Consider the following 23,688-nt stretch of genomic DNA (forward strand, 5'->3'; position numbering starts at 1 on the left):
AGAGTTGCCGGTAGTTTAAAGCGAAATCCTAACCTCTCTCTCCGAGATGCCGGAAATAAGCTGGGTGTATCGTCTACAACCGTGCATCGAGCCAAAAAACGAGCCGGACTATCGACTTACAAGTAGGTTGACTTCAAATCGCGATGATAAACAAAATATGACGGCCAAAGCGCGATCCCGGAGGCTGTACACGACGATGCTGACGAAGTTTGACTGCGTGGTAATGGACGACGAAACTGCTAAGGACGAGCAAGGCATGTTCAAGGCAAACTGGCTTTCTGCGGCGAAGAAGGTGGACAAGGTGGCTGTACGAAATCTGATGGCAGGGGTTAAGCGTAAGGCCCGGAAATTCGGATTTGGAAAAGCGGAAGCCAAACTGAATATTTTTCCTGAATTTTATACTAATGAGACTTGAAAAAGAAATTTAATTTGATTTTTTAAATAAACGATCTCACCGATTTACACGCGTTTTACCTTGACCAAATTTTAACCGTATCACCCTTTATAGGTCATTCCAAACCCTGTGAAAATGTTTCTACCCTCTTTGGTTTGGCTAAAATTAGTAGCATGACGAATTATAACTGAGAAAGTCCAAAGTTTTTTACCACGGAACATTTCTGCTCTCCAGCCGAAAAAGGGTTCAATATTTGAATTTAAACCGATAGCAATGTGAGTCTGCTTTATTGTGAAGAAATGGTTGTTGGAAACAATAGCTGCAATATATAAAAACACTGTGAGATTTTCCCTTTTTCTTCAACTTATCTTAAAGACGAAGCCAGCGCAATTATTTTCTGACTTGTATTTCCTACAAATTGATAATTTGGAAAGTTGTTCTGTCAAAAAAAAAAAATGTTTTTCCAAAAATCATACAACACTTTCGTATTCCGTAGTGGTTTCCTTTATTATATAATTTGATTTGTAATCATAAAAAAAATCGAAGGTATTGAGATAAAAATACTAATCAGAAAACTATATCAGCATCATAAGTACATTCTTTCCAACGTAGCTCTAGATATGTCCCCCCTAACTGGAGCTGATTGCTCGAGATAGGGGGGCTGAGCCCTTTCGATACTGGATGGAATGTGAATTAATCGATTTCAAACATTGGACCTTTCGTCGTCGATGAGGCGACACCTGCAGCAGCGGCGCGAAAGTGTCTACGGGCGGCAGCGCAGTTGCGGACTATATTATATCCATTTTACGACACGCCGAGATGAGCCGCCGACTGGTTCGGAACGGTGGATTATTTCTGTTTTGGTTTGGTTTTTTTGAGAGAAAGTTGTTACCTCCCCATTAGAGAAAAGTGAATTTTACGGGTCATTTAGCTTATTCGACAACCGGGCGATTATGTCAGTACTTAGTAGCTGATATTTATTTTTAACTTTCATTTTCTAACGATTTGTATGATCCAATCTAAAAATATCGAACAAAAAAACAAGTGAACAGTAGTCAGTTTCGGTTACTTAAACTTTGATGGTATTCTTAGGCTGAATGAAAATGAAAATTTATAGAAAAAAAAAAATTAAACATACATCAGAACCAAGGAAATTTTGTGGAGTATGGGGAAGGTACTTCCATAAGTGCCACCCTCCTCAATACATAAATCGAATCGTCGTCAACCTTCTCCGGAAACACAAAAAAACGGGAGGAACTCTCAATTTCCATAAAGCTGAGAGCCCCTCACTCACGAGGCGAGTGACCGCAACAGCTTGTGTATGTAGTCCATGCACCTCCCCATCCAGTGGACATGCGTCGAAATGCAAATTCTCATAACCTACAGCCCACTGCTATGTAGCTGAACTGAACCGGCTCAAAGGACCAACGAATTTCAGCTTCGTCGGAGAAGTGCGATGATTACGTTTCGCGAATCGACAAATCTGGTAGAATCTTTTCCAGAAGACTCTTTGATTCAGCTGTGACTCGGAGCAGGGTTGAATCACAGAAAAACATTTTCGGAGCGAACCATGTGTTGGTATCTATAGACCGAGACTGCCGCTGGTACCAACACCATTGAAGCATTAAAGTTTTGACGAGCACAACAGTTTTTTGCACTTTTTGGCTTGGTCGGGACTTGGGGATAATTTACTGCCGCCTTCCCGAGTCACGGCAGGAAGGTGAGACGAGATTCGTAGGAAAAAAAAATCAGAGGAGAAGAATTTCAGCAAAGCAACCACAACAAAAAATAGTTGGGAACTCACTGAGAGTTCCCGTCTCTCGACAACGACGACGACGAAGGCCTTTACCTTCACGAGTGCGCTCAAGCGCGCCTCTGCTCGCTATACTTGTTTTGTTTTGGTTTCGCGAAACATTTTAGTACTCGGTAGTAGTTCCATTATGTTTATCTCTCGGTATGTTTTGATTTATTTGCATTGAATTAATCTCGGTAATCTGCCGGATTCATTCTAATTTATTTGCTAGATTCGAAGAAAAAGCTTCACGCCCCGGGACACTCTGCACACTCACGCTCTAGCTTGACTGATGTTTCGATTCACTTTCATGTTGAACGTTTTCTGCATCATATGGAATTGGTTTTAGGTGGATTACATTCGTGATTAGCTGTGTGGGTTAACAATGTTTGTTTGCGCTAGTAATCCGTAGCGTTGCTGACTACCGTTTATCCAAATCAACTCATTAAATATTGACCGAATATCGACACGAAACAGTGTCAGAAAAAAATGTGCTGGGAATAGTTGTTGATTGTTTTCTTAGTGCAGCTTTTCGGGCGTACTGGATATTCCTTAAGTTATCAAGACCCTTCAAATTTGTCATAATTTACAGAATTCTTTGGATACCTTTTTTTAATATCTGAGATACTGCTTATGCAAAACATTGATTGAACCGTTAAATTTTACTTTTGAAAATCATGATTTCACTAACACTGGATGTCCATTAAACGCACTTACTACACCAGAAGCATTGTCATTGGTTTGTAACAGAGCTTGGCACCCACGTAATCGTCATTCATTATCAACTTCGTTATCTTTAATCTATAAATTCTATGATGTTGACCACAATGATTACCGGACTTGTTGAATTGAGTTCCTGAGCTTAATGTTTAAGATAACTTCGACGTCCAGTAAGAATGTTTCCTATCTTAAGCCTTAAAGAGATTGACAAGTTACACTTAGTTAGAAGTATAGACGCATTTGTGGTTACATTTGTGGGTAACTTTGTTACTCACAGAAAACTAAGCATTGAGATCCCTGTACTTTAATAATAGGCTTGTGAGATTGATGTATTTTGCCTCCATCAGTTGAATGGTTTTTTGAAGGCTAGGAAATATTCTTTGATCTCCCGCTGCTTTTTTAACCGACTTCGTAAACTATCTTTGGATACATTGAGCGAGCCTGTCGACTTAAGATATACGCCCATGGACAGGAAATACGCCCTTTTTGCCATCAAATCCATCTGAGGATTTTCACCATTATCCCTTTTAGTACCGCAGTAGCATTTCTCAGAAATACTGATGAACGACGCAACCTTCAAAATGTAGTCATTGAGGACCTCTTCTCATGAGGACTAAAAGTCTGACCTCTCTTATTAACAACTCAAGGCCTGAGCTCTCCTCTCTATAACCCAAAGCCTCTCTTCTCGTAACGAATTAAGGTCTGTTTTACTTATCGAGACGCGCTACAATCAGAAACCATTTATCGTGACTCGTAACCTGTTATGTCAACCTTGCAGGATATTTTCTTACCCGACGAGATGTATTGGCCATTTAACCGCACTTGTAGAATTTCTGACCACTTGGACTTGGAAGATTCCTGGCGAAGAGTTTATCCCAAACTTCATCCGTTAATTAAACGGTGCCGGAAAATCACATTGGATAAGGTAATGTCTTATTTCACAGCCTCAATCAAGGACATTGGGTCGCCTGGGATACTTCTCGAGAGTGGAGTTCCAACTCACGCAGAAGACATACCCATGGCATCCACGCAGTAGATTATGCCGCTATTTTGTTACTTCCATCGTGGGATTGGACTTACTCAACGCAGATGCTCCCGAACGATGGAGTCACTCTATTTCTTTCTACTCCAACTCCTTTGCATGATTTATGACGTGAGCGTCCCTTTAAATGACTAACAACTTTCTTTCTCCGTCTAAGTGAGAGCAATAAAAAAAGAATTCTTTGTATTTGGAATGGTTATGATTAAAATTTCACAATAACTGCAAAATTTGCATCAATTCGCACTATTTTTCTCTCTCTAAGAACTGGTTTCACTCTTTTTAACTCAAATTTCCTCATAATCTCGCACAGTTGAACACGATGTAGCACGATTTCAACCATTGTCTGCACAATTGGCGTGACGTCTGCGTGACCATCATGGCTCAGTACTCACTTGACGAATCATCAGCACTCATTGGCGAGAAGTTCTCGACTGCCGTCAAATTTTCTCCGTCATTTGAATGGCTAAGTGCAAGCAGATCGGTCAACAAAAAGAAATATCTTTAAACTGAGAAAACGAACGAGAGCTCAGGCAGCTTCAACGCTCTAGACTCGACATCGATCGTATGACTGAGTTAGTCTTTGCCTGTTTTGGAAATTCTATAAAATTCACATTTTATTGGTGACCAGCGCTTGACAAAGAACTCATTTGAACAGGATTCAAACGAGAGTGACAGGTCAAACGTAGTCGCAGTCATAGTTTCTCGCACAATAATGGCGAGGGTTTTCCGCCCTGCTCTACAACATGTTAGGTCTGCAAGTGACAAGTTGCTGTCTTTCTAAAAGCTGTTGCCAGTTGGCCACAAGAGTAGTTCACGCTCTATAGAGGACTCCTTATTGTCGTAGAAATTCTCCTCATGCTAAATCTGCCTGAAAAAGTGGTTCAGTGTCAGCTGATAACCCGCGAGTTTGTCGATCTTTACAACGTCTTTACAACGTAACAATACTTATTCCGGAATGCTTGCCAGGCCACTCTACCTTCTTTGCAAAGGATAGTAAGGGTGTACTGACTGTCTTTTTTTTTTGTATAAGTTGATCCCCCAGGTGGAAAATTCTTTTTACGGATTGCATTCCAAGGCACGGCGAGCCAGCGCGTTTCCCCAGTATGCTTCTCTGGGTCCATGGGTGCAAATGGTCGACTAATGGTACTATGTACCCCTACGCAATAAATTCCACCTGGGGTCTCTGGTCATAAATCCCATCCGAACCTGCAACGAAGGCTGTACCCGAGATGGGAGAACTAGTCCGCGCTTAAGCGCTCATCGCCTTACTCAATTTCGGGCAAGTCCAAACTCTAGCATATGTACCTTGTCTCTTGTTACGATTCAAGACTAAGGACCTCTCCTCTGACGACTCGAGGGCCAGCCTTTACTCGTAACTCGAGGCTCGCTTGGTTTGAACGAATATCGTGCGCTCCACCTCTTTTCGAGACCACTGCAAAAGACCAATGACCTCTCCTCTAACGACTCGAGATCTTGTCTCCGCTTGGTTTGGCTCGAGGCCCTCTCCTTTTTGTCCGTAAATGTGCCAAATCGAAAGCAGCTTATCCTGGACACGCGCTTGTCACAGTACACGTCCGGCGAGTCATCCTACACCGGTCGCGGACTGGTGCTAGTTCCATCTCCCCTGCAGGGTAGTCATGATTCGGGGAAACTCATCACTGACCACGCTGCAAGTATTGTCATCCTCACACATCCTCCGCACGATGTTGTCGGCTGTCGTGTCTGGTCCACAGGTGGCAAGCATGTTAGTGCTTATCCCTTTGAACCTCGAACAGTTGAACACTACGTGTTCCGGAGTCTCAACTACGTCACCGTAGGTTGGGCAGAATGGCGAGGCCACGTGTCCAAATCGATGGTGGTACTGCATGAAGCATCCGTGACCAGTCAAGAACTGTGTCATGCAGAAATCTACCTCTCCATGTCTCCGAACCATCCAGAATCCGACGTTAGGGATCTAGCGATAGGTCCACCGGCCACGTTCCGAGCGGTCTCACTGGTGCTGCCAGCTGGACATCGAGGCCTCTCTGGCATGTTTCCGCACATCGGGCATGTGCCTGTGCTTGTAGCAGAAGATATCTTCCTCTAGCGAGACCGAGATGGGCATGTCTCCCGCCACAACATAAGCAGCTACCGAGGACACCGTTCGGTATGCGCTGATAACTTGCAGATTCATCAGCCGCTGTACGCTGCAGAGCTTTTGCAGATTACACTGTTGCTCAAGGCTGCCTTCCAGGCTGCCGCTCCGTACCGAAAAACGGACAAGGTGACTCTCGCCAAGATCCTCCTTCTGATGCAGCGGATCGCCGCGTTTTTCGATATGGCCCGTGAGAGGGCTGCTGTCGCCATTGTCACTCTTTTACAGGGGTAGCCGACGTGGGCTGTAAAGCTTAGGTGGTAGTCGATCATCACCCCCGGGTAGAAACTTAACACATCATCGGCGAATCCCACAAGTCTCACTCCCGTGGGGGGACGCAGTCTAAGCAGTTCGTCGTAAACGATGTTCTACACTACCCGGCCAAGTATCGATCCTTGTGGAACCTCTGCCGAAACACTCACTATTTCCAGTCCCTCACTGGTCATATAGTGTAGTTGGCAATTACGGAAGTAACAATCCACCATCCTACAGATATATGCCGGAATCGCCATACGAATAAGCGACAACGCAATCGCTGCCCAACTGACGCTGTTGAAGGCGTTCTTCACGTCAAGGGTAACCACTGCGTAAAACAGATCTTCTCTCCTCTTCTTCAGTTTGGCTTCGTCTGCCCCTTACGAATAGCAAACACCGTACTATGGCCTATTCGGAAACCAAACTGTTTATCGGATAGACCGTTCGCACTTTTGGTGTAAAGCTGGATCCTGCTCTGTACCACCTTCTCTAACACCTTTCCAGCTTTCAATAAAACCTCTCATCCTTACGACTCGAAGCCTGAACTCTCCTCTAACGACTTGAGAACCGACATCTTCTCGCAATGACTCGAGATTCCCACAAAAACCTCTCCTTTTCGCGACTTGAGGCCTGATCTCTCCTCAATCGACTCGAGGTTGACCTCTCATCTGCACGATTCAAGGCCCGATCTCTCCTCTCACGACTTGAGATGTGACCTCTCCTCGTAATGACTCGAGGTGACCACTAGTACCCCTCCTTTTGTTGATTAAGGGCTAGATCCTTCCTCTTACGACTAGAGACCCGACCCCTTATCATAAAGACTCAGAGTTGACCACACAAACCTTTCCACCTGGAAGTTCGAGTCCTGACCTCTTCTCTTATGACATGAAGCACGACTTTTTATCTTCAGGATTCGAGGTTCGCCACCTTTCCCGTCGTGTTCCTGATCGAGAGCAGCTTATCCTAGACTCGCGCCTATCACGGCACACGCGCGGGACTTAACGCAACGACTCGGATGATTCCTGACGAAGACATCATCCTACTCCGACGCGAATGGCTTACCCGGCGTCGAGAGCCACTCTACCCGAGTGAGCCACTTCCACACGTCTGGGAAGACTCTCTCATCCACATATTGTTGCAGTGATGACCGGAACATTTCGGGATGTTCCATGAGCGCGGCCTTCACTATCACGTTAGAGATGCCATCCGGACCAGGAGCTTTGTTCAACTGGAGGGACTTAGCAATGTCCCGTAGTTCCTCCAGCAAAATCTGCTCCACCTCGGAGTAGAGTGGTTTCGATGCCAGTTGAGTCATTTCTGTCGTTGAAGCACGACGTCTTCGACGATAATCACACAAGATGTTGCGTAAAGTCCTGAGCTTGAACTGTGGCAGGCGTAACACTCGATTGACACACGATGGGCACCTTGAAAGGAAAGTTTCATCGCCCTTGTGGGAGGGATCCATGGACATGAAATATCTACCTACTTGAAATAGTTCACTGTCAAGACGCGCACACTCACCGTGCCACTAAGGCCACAATAAATTAGAGAACCTTCTGTTTGATGCATTGGATCGCCGATCCACCAGTTTGAGATCTGTTGGAACCCCATCCTCAACAGGTTATCGTTCGTGTGATATTCCGCAGGTATCGACAATTCTGGAACATCAGCCGAATAAGGTCATTATAGTTTTTAGTTCTTTTCAAGGGTATATGGGAATTGACCTTCATCAGTCTACAGATATATGTGGAGGTTCTCCACCACGCTGTAGTGGAATAAGTATATTGTCTCGAGGGCGCTGACTCCTTTCAGATGAACACTTGGACTATGTATCCGAATAACAGGATCTCTACTTAGGATATGACTTGCATGAAGCCGTCGGGTTCTAAGCTTCATCAGGACTCAGGTTCTCAAAAGTGCTTGCCGGGGACTATTCAAAGTGATCGCATCTGCGGCAGAAGAAATTTTTCCTTTAATTTGGGTTTCTTCAGTAAGTAGAAATACGGAAGTGGAGTTTGAAGCCATCACAAATCAGATTTTTGGGGAGGGACGTAGACGTACTTCGGTTAGACAGTTTTCTCAACTAGCGTGTCTTCCTAAAGAGTCCCTTAGGAGTCATATGGATGTCATTATGTGATTTATAATGCCAAGTCTTGGAATAAAATCTAAGCAATTTGTGGAAATTGATAATAATAAGGAAAATATTCTTAAGAATTAATGAGGGACCCTCATAATAGTCTTGAAGGACTATTAATATCATCAATAGTTCCGGCGAAGTTCTCGCTTTGGAAGAAGGATGGAATTCACAGGTTTATGGTTGATCCTAAAATGTATCTTACTAACAATCTATCCTTCATCCCTCATTGACTACCAGGACGTGATCGGCGCCGTTATTGATCTTTTTTTTAGGAAGAGCATGAGTTTTATGCATTGAATTGAGATGGAATTGCTATTCCCAAGCTGCATTCTATTAGCCCTAGTACAAAACTGATGGCCTCAATCAATCACGCAGTAGCTATCATTATCAATGAGGAACTCGTTCTACTTAGCCACTCCACTTAACTTACTTAATGATCCCGCGCCGATCCTCCGGTGCATAGGGCCGTGGTAAAAGACCTCCACTGTTGACGATCCGGAGCCAGCGTCTTCACTTGGTCCCAGTCAAGATTCTCGTCGACAGTTCGGATTTCAGCGGCTAGGCTTCGCCACCACGAGTTTCTGGGTCTGCCTCTTCTTCGATGACCTTCTGGATTCCAATCTAGCGCCTCTCTGCAAATCTCGTTTTCTTCTCTTCGCAGCGTGTGCCCAATCCATCTCCACTTACGTTCCCGAATCTCGATTTCTAGCGCCTTTTGATGACACCGGCGATGTAGTTCCTCATTTGAGATCCAGTTGCCAGGCCACCAAGCGCGGATGATATTCCGCAGGCAGCGGTTTACAAATACTTGCAGTTTTCGCGTCGTTACCGCATATGTGCACCAAGTTTCGTACCCGTACAGCAATACAGATTTGACGTTTGAGTTGAAGATTCGGATTTTCGTTCGTAAAGAGATCTGGCGTGACCGCCAGATGTTTCGGAGACTCGCAAACGCAAATCGGGCCTTTCTGATCCGGGTTTCGATGTCTTTTCTGGTACCACCATCAGGCGCTATCTGGCTTATTAAAGAATTTCGGGCTTAATGATTTAAGACGGATATGAGTAGTCGAACAAGCAAAGCTAAATAGTTTCAGCACCTCACTCAAAAATCACCTCACCTTTAATATCAACGTTCCGGCAAGAATATTAAGGCAACAAGATTTCCTTCAAATCGACTTCCGACGAACTAATTACGGACAACATAAACCAATAAGAAGTATGAGTCGGATCTTCAACTGGTTTTTTCAACTTTACGAATTTGACATTACAACTAACTGTTTTAGATCTAGAATAAGAAATTCGCCACAACTTAGAAATCTGATAGTCTCGATAGAAAATTATACATTTTAATGAATTATATGTGTAATATTCCTGATAAACTTAGAACTAATCTTTCATGTAGACTATTCAGTCAGGTGAAATGTGATAATAAATGTAAATGTATATGTCAATCTATTCAGTTCAGCGACAGCGTGGAAAAGAATTTAAAAAATATCCAATAAATAACAACTGCAATAAAATGTAATGGAAAATTCATTCCAAAACTTCGATATATGACATTCGAATAAATAGTTGTTACTGGTGGCTGCTTCTCGCTCTGGTAGCTGAAGCGCATTCGATAACCAAATTGCAATTAGGATAGGTTATGCACATCTCCGACCGAGCAATATCGTCGTCGTCGCCATCGTCGTTTACGGTCGTCCGGTGGCCCTTCCCTATTGAATTTGAATTGTGGGGGAAGACGAGGGCTTCATCTCCCAGGTTCATGGTGGCGGCGACGACGACGACCGAACTTGTTGTGCATCATCAGAGTTTTCCTTTGTACCTTCATCATCATACCAACAGAGCAGAGCAGAACAGACACGGACGTCGGCAGCTGTTGTTCCTTCCACCCAAACCATTCCAGTATAGAATCGAAAAGAGAGAGAGAGAGAATGGTTCAATGTTTTCTCGTGTTTCCGCTCCACTCAAGATTTTCCGGCATCTTCACCACCTACAATCATACGCCGAGACCGGCATTTGCGTTCTTTTCCCTCAAACACTGAGTGGAAACACCACCAATGAAATTTTCCTTTCGACGGCGCGATTGCTTCGATTATTATTGGTTGTTGGTTGGTGTAAATTTTCCGCACTCAGTTAGAGAGCCCGGAACGCTCACCGAGTTTTTCCACTGTTTCGGCTCTCTCTCGTGTACGGTTTCGGTCACTCACCGACCGCGGTGAGTTCATCGCTCTCTGCGTTGTGGAGGAAAATTTTGATTGTGCGCACTCCTCCCCATTTTATTGATGGTTTGGTGTCTGCCTTCTGTTTTCCGTTGTTCGCGCGGCGAGCACTCTCGCTCGGACGTGAGTGGTTTCAGTTTGAGTCAGTACGTCATGTGAATCGGTCGCACTTTCCGTGTCAGTTGCCGTGCTGCCGTAGTACGTCGCCGCGCCGTAGTGTCGTCGTCGTCAACGTCGTCGCCTTGATCGCCGCCGTCTTGTGCGCCTTCCTTCTGTGCTGTTGTATCCGCCTTCTGGTGCTACCACCACCGACCGTTTCGAGTCTCTTGGTCATAGAGCACATCATTATTCGCGTGTGTACGCAGCGTGCACTCCTGTTCTCAGTGATCCAATTTTTTATGTTGGTTTTGATTCACGGAAAGAAAATCGCGGTGGATAGCTAGAAGAGCGATTTTTTTTTTGTGACGCGGGGTTCCGATTCCGGTGGATCCGTGTGGTCCGGTTGGTCGGGTCTTCGGGGACTCCAAACTCCAAGCGTGAGGAACCAGTTAACGTGTTTGTTTGACACCTTGGCGTTAAGTGCATAGTGGTCTAACTGGTCTCCGTTGTGGAGGGTTATTACGTGGAAAAAAGGTTCCGCTCGAGTCTCTAGCGGAAAGTTGGCTGGTCGGTTGGGTCGCTAGATATAGGTAGAACCCACCGAGACCCACCGCCGAATAGTGTGGAAGCACATAAGGATGCGAAAAATATTTTAAAACTTGTTCTCGACGTTGCGACTGCTGTTGCCAAACAGTGTCTAAGAGCCTCAAATAAGTGGTGCGGTATAGCGTAAGGTCTCGACGGAAAACAAGTCGCAGCGACCGTTCAGAACAACTTTTTGTGTTTTTTTTTCTTGGTGTCGTAGATTCTTGCTGCCATCGACTTCCATTGTAGCAAGAGAAGGGAAGTGGAAGTGCTTGTTCCGTGCGGAAGGAAAGATTATGTGGCTACACAGATCGTCAGCGACAATCCGAGTCGAGGCAGCAATATCTCAGGGATTGTTGTTATTGTTGTCGTCGTTGTTGTTTGGTAATGTGCAGCAAGAACAAACGACCGAATGCAACTTACTTACGGTTCGCTCAAAGACAGTAGCAGCAGCAGGAATGTACCGCTGCCTCTACTACCGTAGTGGAATTTGCTGAAGAGGCAGGAAACATGAGAAACGGTGCGCTACATCGACTTCTACCTCAACAACAACACCGCTAAAGCAAAATCGCGAGGAAGACTAAAAGTGAACCTCCACAGAACAAAAGGTATTTTTAATTGTCGTCTTCTCACGTGTGTACGAGCTCGGGCGTAATAAATAATCGAATGATGTTGGGAAGAATGATAAGTGTGTGTTGCAGTTATGGAAACTCCAAACAGGTTATTATGAAGTACGGATAAATTCCACCATCTGGTGTAAGCGCAAGAGCTTGAGAACAGGCAAATTCGGCCCCAGGGAAAAAGAACGGCTGATAAGATTCCCATGGTTCGAAAATCTGGGAAGAAAACGAAGTCGAAACCAATTTTACAACATCATTATCAGCAGCAAGTGGATTGTGGTTTCTGGCGTCGATAAGGGAGCGCCTCTTAGTGTATTTCTCGGTCGTACATTGGCGATCCTGCCAGCATTGGTGTGTAGAACACCGAAGAATTTACTGTGCCGACATCAATCATCCGTGTCATCGAAAGTGTGCGCGCCCGCCGTATTCGCCGATTCACGCTCTAGCCAATAATGCATTTTCGCTGCTCGATTGCTCACACACTAACACACACGGGTGGGGAGCGTGATTCGTGAAAATAATAGCAACAACAACCAAATCGACAACAAAACCACCAACAAAAAGTGGAATGTGCATTAACCAAAAAAAGGAAAAAAAGAGCCGCTCGATCGAAAGCAAAGCGAAGCCGCAACGATAACAACAACATCAACAACCGAAAAGTGTGTTAAGTGATTTGAAAACCGATAAATGGAAGAAAAAAATTTTGGTATAGCTCTGGTGTATAGCGTGGAAAACAAAGAGAGCAACAACAAATCTCGTTCGAAGAAGAAATAAGTGCATTTGCGTGAAAGCCCGAGTCGAAGCAAGCGAGAAAGCAAGGTGTGTGTGCGCGGAAGAATTCGAAAAAGAGCCATCCCAAGCGAAGAAGAATCATCCAAAGAAGTATGAATTAAGAGCAAATATTGAATAAAATAATTTTCAGGCTTTCAAAGGATCCGATCTACCTCATTCCGTGCGCAAAGCACCGTAATACATGTGCCCCATTCGGTGGATTGGTGAGGCTTTTCGAAGCAAGGGAGAATGAAAAATAAACCAGTGTCTGAGAAATAACAAAAAGGTGAAAAAAGGAGTGATAACCAGTTCAAAAGAAAATTTGTGGAATATTACCGTACTAAAAAGAGAGAAAAGAAAAACCCCAAAATCATTCAAACAACCATCAATTCGAGTGTGTGAAAGTGTTCAGTAGCGCATCCTGTCTCTAGATCAAAGTGAAAAATTTTCATCTCTCCCGTCAGAAGAAATCGAATCGAATTATTGTTATTGTTGGTGATAATCAGTGTTTTGTTTGTGTTTTCTCCGAGTAAAAATTATTGTTTGATCCTCAAGGAACATCGAGCGCAAGTGTTCGTTGTTTCTCCTCTATTGCCTGAAGGCAACACATTTCTCCGGCTGGATAGTTTATCGGAAAAGTGCCTCAAAATTTGGGATTTCTCGTTAGAATTGGTTAGTATCAACTTGTTTATGAACTTGCTCAGAGCGATTTGTAATATATCTTTTACATAGTCTTCTTAGGCTTTCAAAGTTTATTCAAGCTGTTATCTTGATAGAATATGTTTTGAAGATAATATGAAAGGGCCTCAGAAATTCATAAACGCTCATATGGAGTTTTCCAAGAGCTTATTGGAAAGCATCTAATTCTATAGAATCAATTCTTTGTACCCTTGTAATGATGGATCAATATGATTTTTAAAAACACAACTTTAAGTATCATAAAGTCGGCCAATAGGAGTTTTTGAAGAAATATTATGTGTATAGCACCAAACCGAATAGCGACAGTTTTACTAGCGACACTTTTTACTAGCGAGATTTCTGTCATTTGCAGGTTTGTTATCCTTTTTTCGGTCCAGTAGGCGATTTCAATGTAGAAAACAAACATTATTTACGTTATTTACTGTTTATTTTCCTTAGGCCGTCAGTCGCATGCATCAAGTCTCTTTCAACGTCGCGACGTATGCGACGTGTCGCTAGTAGCCAAAGCTCCTATGATTATTAGCGCTCAGATTTTGGTTTTTATCTGCATGTATAATATATATGCCGAAATGAAGGCGACATTTTTGGGACACCGTGATTCAGAATGGGTTATCATAATGACTTGAAATTTGATACCCGAAGGTTTTTTGGACCAAAGATGGTTTATATTATAATTTCAAGACCTTCACTTTCTATGAAAGGGGCACTCCCATACAAATGAACATAAAATATGATACAACTCGAACGATAGTTGATTTCTTGTGCATCACAACTCCTCGCTTTTGAAAAGGGGGGCTCCCATATAAAATAAATTTTTAAAAACCCCAGAGCTCATGCAATTTTATCTGATATTCATGAAATTTGGTACACTTGCAAGTTTTGACATGACAAGATGATTTGTTGCAATGAGTGACCTTTCTCACTCTCATTTTTGGGAAGCCCAATACAAATTTGAGGCAACTCTAACATGTTTTCAGCAATGTTGTAATTGATCTATAAATATGTTTTGACGATATGACGATTTAGGACTGCTTGGGTTCGTCTGAACGACCAATTATATGGATTCCCATATTTAAAAACGAAGGTTTTTGTAATTGATCATTTGATAACGAGCTATGTGATTGACGTGAATACTGGTATCCGGGATCTATGGGGCCAAGAATGGTGTAAATATTTAACAGCTCCCCCACTTGAGAGAGAGGGGCTTCCCATATAAAATCAACGTACAAAAGGAGGCAACTTTAATCATTTCAAAACTGATTCAGATAAAAATTGCCAGACATAAGATGTTCGCATAACAAATCTTTTTTTTTTGCCCAATGACCCTCAAATTTTGAAAATGGGGGGAAGGGGTCCCTTTCACAGTTATCTTTTAAATAATATGGCTCAGCTTCAGGATATTTTCATCAAATTAGAAACAGGAATAAGTATTAACATACCAAGATTATATATTTTACTTTTTGACCCCTCACCCAAAGAGGAAAGGGGGTTCCCATACTAAGCCAATATAAATAAACAACATCAAAAATCGAACAATAGTCAAGCTGTTTTAATCAAATTTAATACAAACAAAAGTTTTTTTTTCATAACGAAAAGTTTTTTAACACTAGAAGATCAACAAAACCACGCAATAGAAGGGACACGATTCAATCATTTACCAAGTGATTTTCATCGAATTAGGAACCAAAACATTTTTTGAAAAACGAAACAACCAAAGCATTCAACAACCTTTATAATGGAAGTGCATTACCAATGCAAAAAACGACGAAAATGTTTCATTTTTTATTAAATTACAATCAAACTTTCACTCTAAGAAACTAACTTGATGAGAAATATTCAAATTCTTAACAAATGAAACGACTAGAAAAAAATTTGAACTGATTTTCATGAAATGGTGCAAGTAAGTTTTAACAAAATTTACTGATAATTATTTGCAATGAATGACTTTTCTTTATTTAACGAAAGTATTGCATACGACAAAGAAATTTGTTAAACTCATATTCATCATATGCCGTATATAAACATGATCATGACATCCGATCATTTCTCTCTTTTCAAAACAGGTGAGTTTCGTACAAAATCAGAAAAAAATCAATACAGCTGGATCACTCAAAAAGCTATTTTATTTGATTCTGGAGCTAAACCAAGTTTCGATATTAACAGATTCTTCATAACATTAGAAGACTTCTTCATTTTAAAAACAGAGGGAAGAATATGTGCATTTCTTACATTATCAATGATGAAAACGACACAGTTAAAGACATTTTCCAAGTGATTTTCATCAGATCTGATTCAGTAATGATCTTGGCATGGCTAAATGAATCATTGTTTCAAATAAGCCATTCGATTTAAAAAAAAATCTGTTTTAAAATCGAGTAGTTTTTGAAAAAATATGAAATTTGGTATAACAAAATGATTTATTGCATTGGAAAAACTCTTGCAGTTTTCAAACGAAGAAGTTCAAATAAACTCAAAGCTCAAATACGACTCAAAACACAAAAACTTTTCAAGAAAATTTGATAAAACGATCCATTTGATTAACCAATCGCTCGAACTTTTAAATGAGAAAGCTTACAAGCAAAACAAATGTTGAGTAACTCGAACATTTTTAAGCGATTTTCTTGAAATTTTGACATAACTGGATGAGTTATTGAATTGAAAACTTAATAAAACTTAATAACTTTTTTTGTTACGATTAAAGTCGTTTTAACATACTTATGGCATTCGCGACTTAAACTTTTCTTAACATTTCGGCATAAAGAGAAGACTGAGAGAGACAGCTGACTTTTTTGAAGAGGCTTCATCCTTATGAGATGTAATTACACTTATGTTTTTGTGAATAGTTTGAATTTATGGAGATTCATTTTGATTTGCGATAAGTTTTTAAACCAGCAATACGGAAATATCGAATTAAAACATATAACAAGTGTCTTCAAAATGATCTGAATTTTGAAAGGTAATTTGCTTTTAAGCTAACCTTTGAAAATTTATTAAAGTGGATCTACTATTAACACGTTTCAATCCTCGACAATCTTATTACGAACCAATTATTTAACAAATAATTACGTGAAAGGTAGCTTTATGGTATTTTGCAATATTTTCAAAATTATTTTAACTTCGAAGTCTCAATTCAAAAATTTAATGGATGGTAAGATGGAGTTGAATACGTATAAGGGTTTTAGTTGAATTAAAGTACTTGTACTTTTGTGTTAAACCTCAAATCATTTTTATTTCAGACAGAAAAAAAAAGAAATCAGCAAACAAAAAAGTATCTCGAACATTCTTTAAGAATCAGTTTAAGATTATAATTAAGAAAAGTCTTTAGGCTAGTAAATTTGGTGATATTTGCAAAAAATGTGGTCGGAAATCTTGGAAAATACATTTTTGAGTTTATGCTCCCGGTTCAGCTCCCAAAATTTGGTGAAAACATAAAATTGGAATTCGATCCATTATTAAAAGAAAAAACTCCATTATTAAAAGAAAAATTCGTAGTTCCCGCCATGGAAAACAATTTTGGAAATGAGTGGGAACTAACATAAAATAATTTTTTGAACACATAAATATGATGTAAATTTTTTTTTCTAATTTAGTTAAGCGACCATAATATTTATAATCTTCAAATCAGTAGATTAACAAATATTAATTTATATATTTTTGAAGTTTTTGCCAAATCTTGTAAAAACAGTCAGAAAAAATGAGAATACAATTTTCAATTTTTTACGCCCTAACTTGATTCGATTTCCTAAATATGTTGCAGAAAGACATGAAACTGCATTTTTAGATATTTTTTTGAGGTAATGTCTAAATTCTATCATTTTATTGAAAAACCTTAGAAATGTTTAGAAAAAATATTTCAAAACATCAAGAATCCATTATTTTTAAATTTTTTTTAATGAAAACGTTTAGAAAGGCCAGATAATGCATTTAGGATTTTATTTTGCTGCCAACACGGGGAAATATATATAGATTTATCAGCTAAATTGCGCATCTATAGGAACATAAATATGGTTGTTTGGTTCGGACCTGAAAATTCAAAAAGTCAACTATGAGATTATTCGATGCCAAGAAAGGCTAAATGGTTGTTTTGCCGATATCATCAATGCTTGGAATCTGACAGGAATTCTTAGAAAATAATTCAAAAGGCTGTCGTAAAAACTTTTCTTCGTGATTGAAGGCCATCGTAGATTCAAAATAAAATTTATAATAAACAAATTTAGTTAAAGCAGATAAGAGTTATGTTTTTCTCTATTTTATTTGAAAAGACGCCGCCATATCCCTGAAACAAATGAAAAAAAATATCAAAACCAAATAGTAGATTTTTATCCAACTGACAGAAATGTTTATATTTGAAATACGGAAAAAAATTTACGTTTCGTAAACCGGGATAAGATTGATAATTTTTTTCAATATTTTTCGTAAGTTTTTTCTGTTAAGGGGAATGTGGCATGTTTCATATTGTTAAAACCATTGAACTCTTATGAACGTTAAACATAGTTGCAGAAATTTATTAGACTACTAAAAAGTTAATTTAAAAATCGATTTCGTCTTTGTTTAGAATTTGACGCTTTTGGGTAAATTGATTTATCTCTATTGTAACGGTTTAAATTAGTTTTCTTGATCATAAAGGATACTAATCACTTTTTTTTTTATATTTACAAATGCTTGTTTATCAGTTGCTAAGGTAGTTCGGAACAAATTCAAATGAAATAAAATTAATAATGAAACCCTACAAAATGGAACACAACACTTTCGGTGGCTCAAATATACTTAAGTTATATCTTTTGGTCCAGTGAATTCTGAGATTTAGAATGCTCAATTTTGGTGTTTCTTGGTTAAGATTTCTTTGCGGTCCAAAAAATAAAAACACGGTCCGCGAATTAAGGGGTTGAATATTTTAACAAAACTTTTAAAATTTTAATTACACAAAAAAAAAATGAAATTTTGCCTCCATTTAATTCCCAAGGCCCTCGCACAATTCACCATTTATTTTTTCCTTCAAACTTAACTATTTTATAAGGCTTCTTGCGTTTTGTCCTAGACTGGCTTACTCTGGAAAAATAAAAATCTAATTTTTTTTATTAAAAATTTCCTCAAACTACTACGAAAACTTTACATTTACTAAAGAAAAAAGTTGAACTTTCACATAAATCAACCTGTTTGCTGCTAAAATAATGTTACCAGGATTTTTTCAGCACGTATCCGGGCCGGGCAAATCCGGGCAATTTTGTACAAAAACTTGGCAAATCCAGGCATTTAATTTCAAAATTGATGACCAAAAATCCGGGCAAATTTCGGTCAAACCCAGAAACTACTCAACAATAATCAAGGGAACAAAATTCAAAAATATTTTTTTTTTCATCTAAAGTCATCGTTAGATTTCAAATCGTATTTGAGGCTTCCAAAAAACCTACCATGATTATTTTTATAAAACTTGCTCGAAAAATTAGTTTCAGAGGCATAAATAAAAAAAAATCACAGCACTATTTATTTTTTTTGCTTGATTTACCAAATAAAAAGAATAAATCCGGGCAAAATCCGGGCAAAATCCGGGCAAAATCCGGGCAAAATCCGGGCAAAATCCGGGCATTTTTCATTAAAATCTGGGCAACTGGGCCGGGCTGGACTTTTCCCATTTTTAGTATAAAATATCCTGACCAAACGGATAAAACCGGGCAATCTGGCAACCTCAAGCTAAATGCTTTGATTTCATCTGATAGAGTATCTGTTTACGAGCCTTCGAAAATAGATATTTAAAGATTTTGAAATTGAATTTTTACTCACAATAAAAAAAACAAATTTTTCTCAATTTTAAATTCAACATAGAGGTTTTCAAAGAAGAAAAAAGTTTACAGATATTTTAACTTTAGACTTAGTTATTGATTATGTGGAAAAATTTAATATTGATCAAAGCTACCCCGCTACTGATTTAGAATCGATTAATTATTGTTCATTATTATATTATTATCAACATTGAGTACACATGAATATAACTGTTTCTGATATCACGAATGAAACTCTTTGAGTACCGATATTAAAGATTGTATTTAATATGGAAAATTTTGACGATTTCTCTTATGGTTTACAAATTATCTTACATTAAATTTTATTTACACTTTTTAAAACTTTCGTCAAAAAGAAGCAAAAAGGAAAGTTTAACAATTTTTCTCTCAGAAGTCAAAATAACTCGCGGTTTCGGGAAAAGTTAGTCATTGAATTAAATCTTGCAAAACAAGTGTGAAAATTTCTTTGATGAATGTTTACTTATTTTCAAAAGTTGTTTTAAAATACAAGAGCTGATTTGAGAAAAAAAATTGTACATAATTCAGAGCCGATTGTGTAAAAATTAGCTTTAAAGTTTTTTGCACCTCGGAATAATGTGAATTTTGTTGCCTTATGCCATCAAAATGTGAATTAAAGTTTCGGTCCAATTCTTGGAATAAAAAGGATCACTTAGGCTTGGAAAAATTCCAGCCTAAATTCCAAATAAAATACTCGAAAAGGAAAACTATGATTTTTTTAAATTTTTTGGCAATTACGAAATTTGTTCTAAATCCCGTAAAAACACTTGGGAAAAATGGGAATGAATTTTAAACTTTTCAAGGCCAAAACTTTTTCCAATTCACCAGGAAACTTTTAGACATACCCGAAACTGCACTATTGATATTTTTTCAGTGTTATTTAAAAATTCTATCGTAGTCTTGAAAAACGTCAGGGATGTTTTTGGGCTTGTGATATAGCTCAGTTGGCAAGTCTGTTGTCTCCTGAGGCGATGTCCGCGAGTTCGAGCCCGAGAGTAAACATCGAACACAGTTGTACCGGATAGTTTTTCAATAACGATCCGCCAACTGCAACGTTGATAAAGTCGCGAATGCCATAAAGATGGTAAAACGACTATAATCGAAACAAAAAAAAAATGTTAGGAATGTTTAGAAAAAAACGCATTTAAACATTTTACAAAGCCATTATTTTGCCAAATTTTCTTGAAAAACACCTAGAAAAGCCAGATAATGCATTTAAAAGTTTGTAGCCGCAAACAATCTATTTGAGAAAAATTTAATCACAATCCACTCTTGTTAATATGATACAATCGGATGCTTGGCGGCTTGTTACTTTATTCGGGTATATCCAAATAAATGAACATTTGGAGACCGTCTATGAATTCTTATAATCTTTATTGTTACTTTATTAATCTTTATCATTACTATTTTATGGAAACACCATGAAAACCCAGGAAAAAAATTCATAACCAGACCTTGAGTGTCAATCACTCCTCGCTTGAAACCGATTTTTATAAAAATAATCGTTTTGGAAACCTTGTGATGTGACCTAAATCAGTATGTCAGCTACAACACTTCAGTTTTCCGTTACTCAAAGTCTTTGCAAAAAAAATCCGTTACGAAATTGTTTCGGGAAAAAAAACTGGAGATCAGCTACTAAATGCTTGAAAAAAATCAAATAGCTTCCAGAAAAGCTGAAGTTGGAAGCTATTCGTTTCATATAAGGATATATTTTTTTGATTTTTTTTAAGCATCATGATAACAAAAAATGTCAAATTGTGGTGTTAAACCGAACTTTTCAATGAATGGACTGTCAAAATTGTTTACACCAGATTAATTTTTAAAAGAAGGTTGAACATTTGAAGTAATTTGGCGCATTTTAACATTTTTATGTTTTCAACATACGAAACACAGAGCTTTTGACGAATTTTCAAAGGTAGCGTTTTTCGAACTTTTTGTCAATTTACAATTTCTTAGATTTCTTGCACTTAAACTCAATTTTGGACTAGATTCTGAGTATATTCACGCAAGATTTCCGCAATAAGTTTATAATCATCAGAAAGGCAATTTCATACCTTTCTAGTTGGGTAATTACATAAGCGCAGGGATGCATCACAAAAATATGATTAATATAAAACTTGAAAAAAAATATATCCTTGTGTGCAACGTATAGCTTCAAACTTCAGCTTTCTAGGACACTAAGTGAATTTTTTTAGCATTCCATAGTTGATCTACAGTCTATTTTCCGAATTATATTTTTTCGGATTTTTTTTCTTAAGCTTTGAATCGGAATTTGTGTTATAGGTGAAATATGTCTGTGATAAATTTTGTTAATATTGGTTGGGAAACAGGAGAGATATATATTGATTTAAGTCAGGAGTGTCAAAAAGACACTTCAGGGACTGTAACGGGTCAAAATTTCAGACGGATGAGGGTTAAGTGTGATACCGAAATTTGATCCCATTCCTAAGAACCAGAAAATAAGGGTCAAATTTTGAGGTGCATTCTCAGAATATGATTCAATCCCCGATAAAATCGCTTCTAAAGGCCAGGATTTGTAGTTTTTTTTTATTAATAATTTCAAATGTGCTCACGAAGTTTAGCCGCAGCTCGTGGTGTAGAGGATAGCCTTTAAGTCTTCTAAGCCAACGGGCATGAGATCGAATCCCAGTAACGGCATACATAGTACACTTTCTGTGGGTTGTACGCCAAGAGTGATAAAGGAAACTCTTCAAGGAAACATCAAGTTTCATTGAGTTCCAGTGTGTGTGTTTGTGTTCGTTATCTAAAAAAGTTCGGTCCAAATCCCAAAAAAAAACTTGATAACGCTTCAAATCGCAAAGAATTAAAAAAAACAGATCTCAATCCCTGAGATTCAGTTTAAGACCCTTAAAGGACTTCAGGAATAAATGTCAGATAACGCATTTTTTTTTAAATATGATTTTGGAATTCAACGAGTGGTCAACGTAGTAAGGGGATTTTAAATGTTAATTTTAAGTAGTCCACGTTTATTCAGTCTACACCTGAATCTGGAATGTGAGTCCTAAATCTCAAAGCTGATACCTTAAATCTTATGTCTGTTATCTGTATTTGTTCTGAAATCTGAATATAGAATTCTGTATTTCCAAGATCCAAGAAGTGTGTATTTTACTCTCATTCAAGTCGAATCACTTCACAAATTGCTTCCCACAATATGGCTTAAACTGAGAAAAACCACCGACCCGCTACAACAAGTTATCGATTTAGCAGAATCGCTGTAGGTATAGCGAGTTGAGTTGAAGTACTTGGCCATTGGTAGATATTCAGGGAAGGACTGCTGCATGCCGCTGACATAATCTGTTTTCGGTGGGTAGCCTCGGTGTTGTTGTTTTTTCGCTGTCCAATTTTCTCCCCTTTTTCCATCGGTATTCGTACCGCGGCGAGAAGCATCATGCACTCGAGTAGTGACACATTATTTGAGGAGCACGGTGTGTTGTTGTTCTTCGGGCGAGCCATCATCGTCGTCATCGATACCCAACCTTGCCTCGCACTTCGATTGGCCCTGATGTTCCTCGCCTTTTGTCGTCGTCGTCGTCGATCGATGTTGTCGTCAAAACGTAAACAACCACTGCCTGCTAGCTCTGCTGGCGAGTTGCATTCGAGTTCTGGCATTTTTCGACTTTGCTTTTGTTGTTGTTTTCCCTCGCTGTGTATTGTTTGTTTATTCGGTCGTTTTTGTTTTTCCTCCTGCTGCCCTTGTCGATTTTGTTTTTGTTGTGATAGATTTTTTGTTTATTTTTGTTGTTCCCTTCTTATGCGCGGGTGAGCGTATTCGATGTTGTATGTTTGTATTTACTGTTGAGGATTATAGATTACAATTCGATTGTGTCCGGATAGGAGGAGCATACATTTTATGTCAATTGTGGGCACTGTCTAACTTGTATATTTGTTAATGAGAATATAAGATTGTCTCAGAACTCGGAATCTGCAGGAAACTTTTAATCGAAGTGGAAAACTCTCTTCCAGAATTCAGTTTTAGAACTCTCACTTGGATTTAAAATTCACTTGGTTTCAACGTTTTCTCAATCCAAACCCACTCAGCCAGTTAAAACGAAAAAAAAAATCCTTCAAGCTTCCATTTTCTTACCTCACTGACCTTGAAATCCAGTTTGAATCGCACATTAAATCGTTGCTTCCAAATCCGGCGCCTTCCGGCTGCGGCAGCAAAGATTAGCTTCTGTAGTACTGATGACCTTTGCCGAATAAATGGGTCATTCTCGTTGCGCTAATCTGGCAGAAATTACATAATGAGCTCAACAATGTTAAGCCCGAATGCAACATATTTGTGGTATAATTAAAATGTGACGTGATGCTAAATTATTAATCAATTCCACAGTCAACGAATGAAAAACTTTCGATCTGCCCTTAAAGGCGTAAAATGTGCAATATCTGGATTGTAGTT

The 23,688-nt window shown here is 39.2% G+C and overlaps 1 protein-coding gene across 10 annotated transcripts in view; it reads left to right on the top strand.

Moving 5' to 3' along the window:
- Positions 1–23,688, top strand: part of LOC129749889 (neurogenic protein mastermind) — a 467,345-nt gene that overhangs the window by 104,539 nt on the left and 339,118 nt on the right. The window contains exons 1-2 of one of the 10 annotated variants that reach the window (XM_055745003.1): positions 10,849–12,819; positions 12,923–13,443. The exons of the other annotated variants lie outside the window; for them this stretch is intronic. The gene's annotated coding sequence lies outside the window, so the exon portion shown is untranslated. Of the gene's footprint in view, positions 1–10,848; positions 12,820–12,922; positions 13,444–23,688 lie in introns of those variants that run through there. 10 annotated transcript variants of the gene reach the window in all.

The sequence above is a fragment of the Uranotaenia lowii genome, chromosome 2 (assembly GCF_029784155.1).
Source record: "Uranotaenia lowii strain MFRU-FL chromosome 2, ASM2978415v1, whole genome shotgun sequence".
Taxonomy (NCBI): Eukaryota; Metazoa; Arthropoda; class Insecta; order Diptera; family Culicidae; genus Uranotaenia; species Uranotaenia lowii.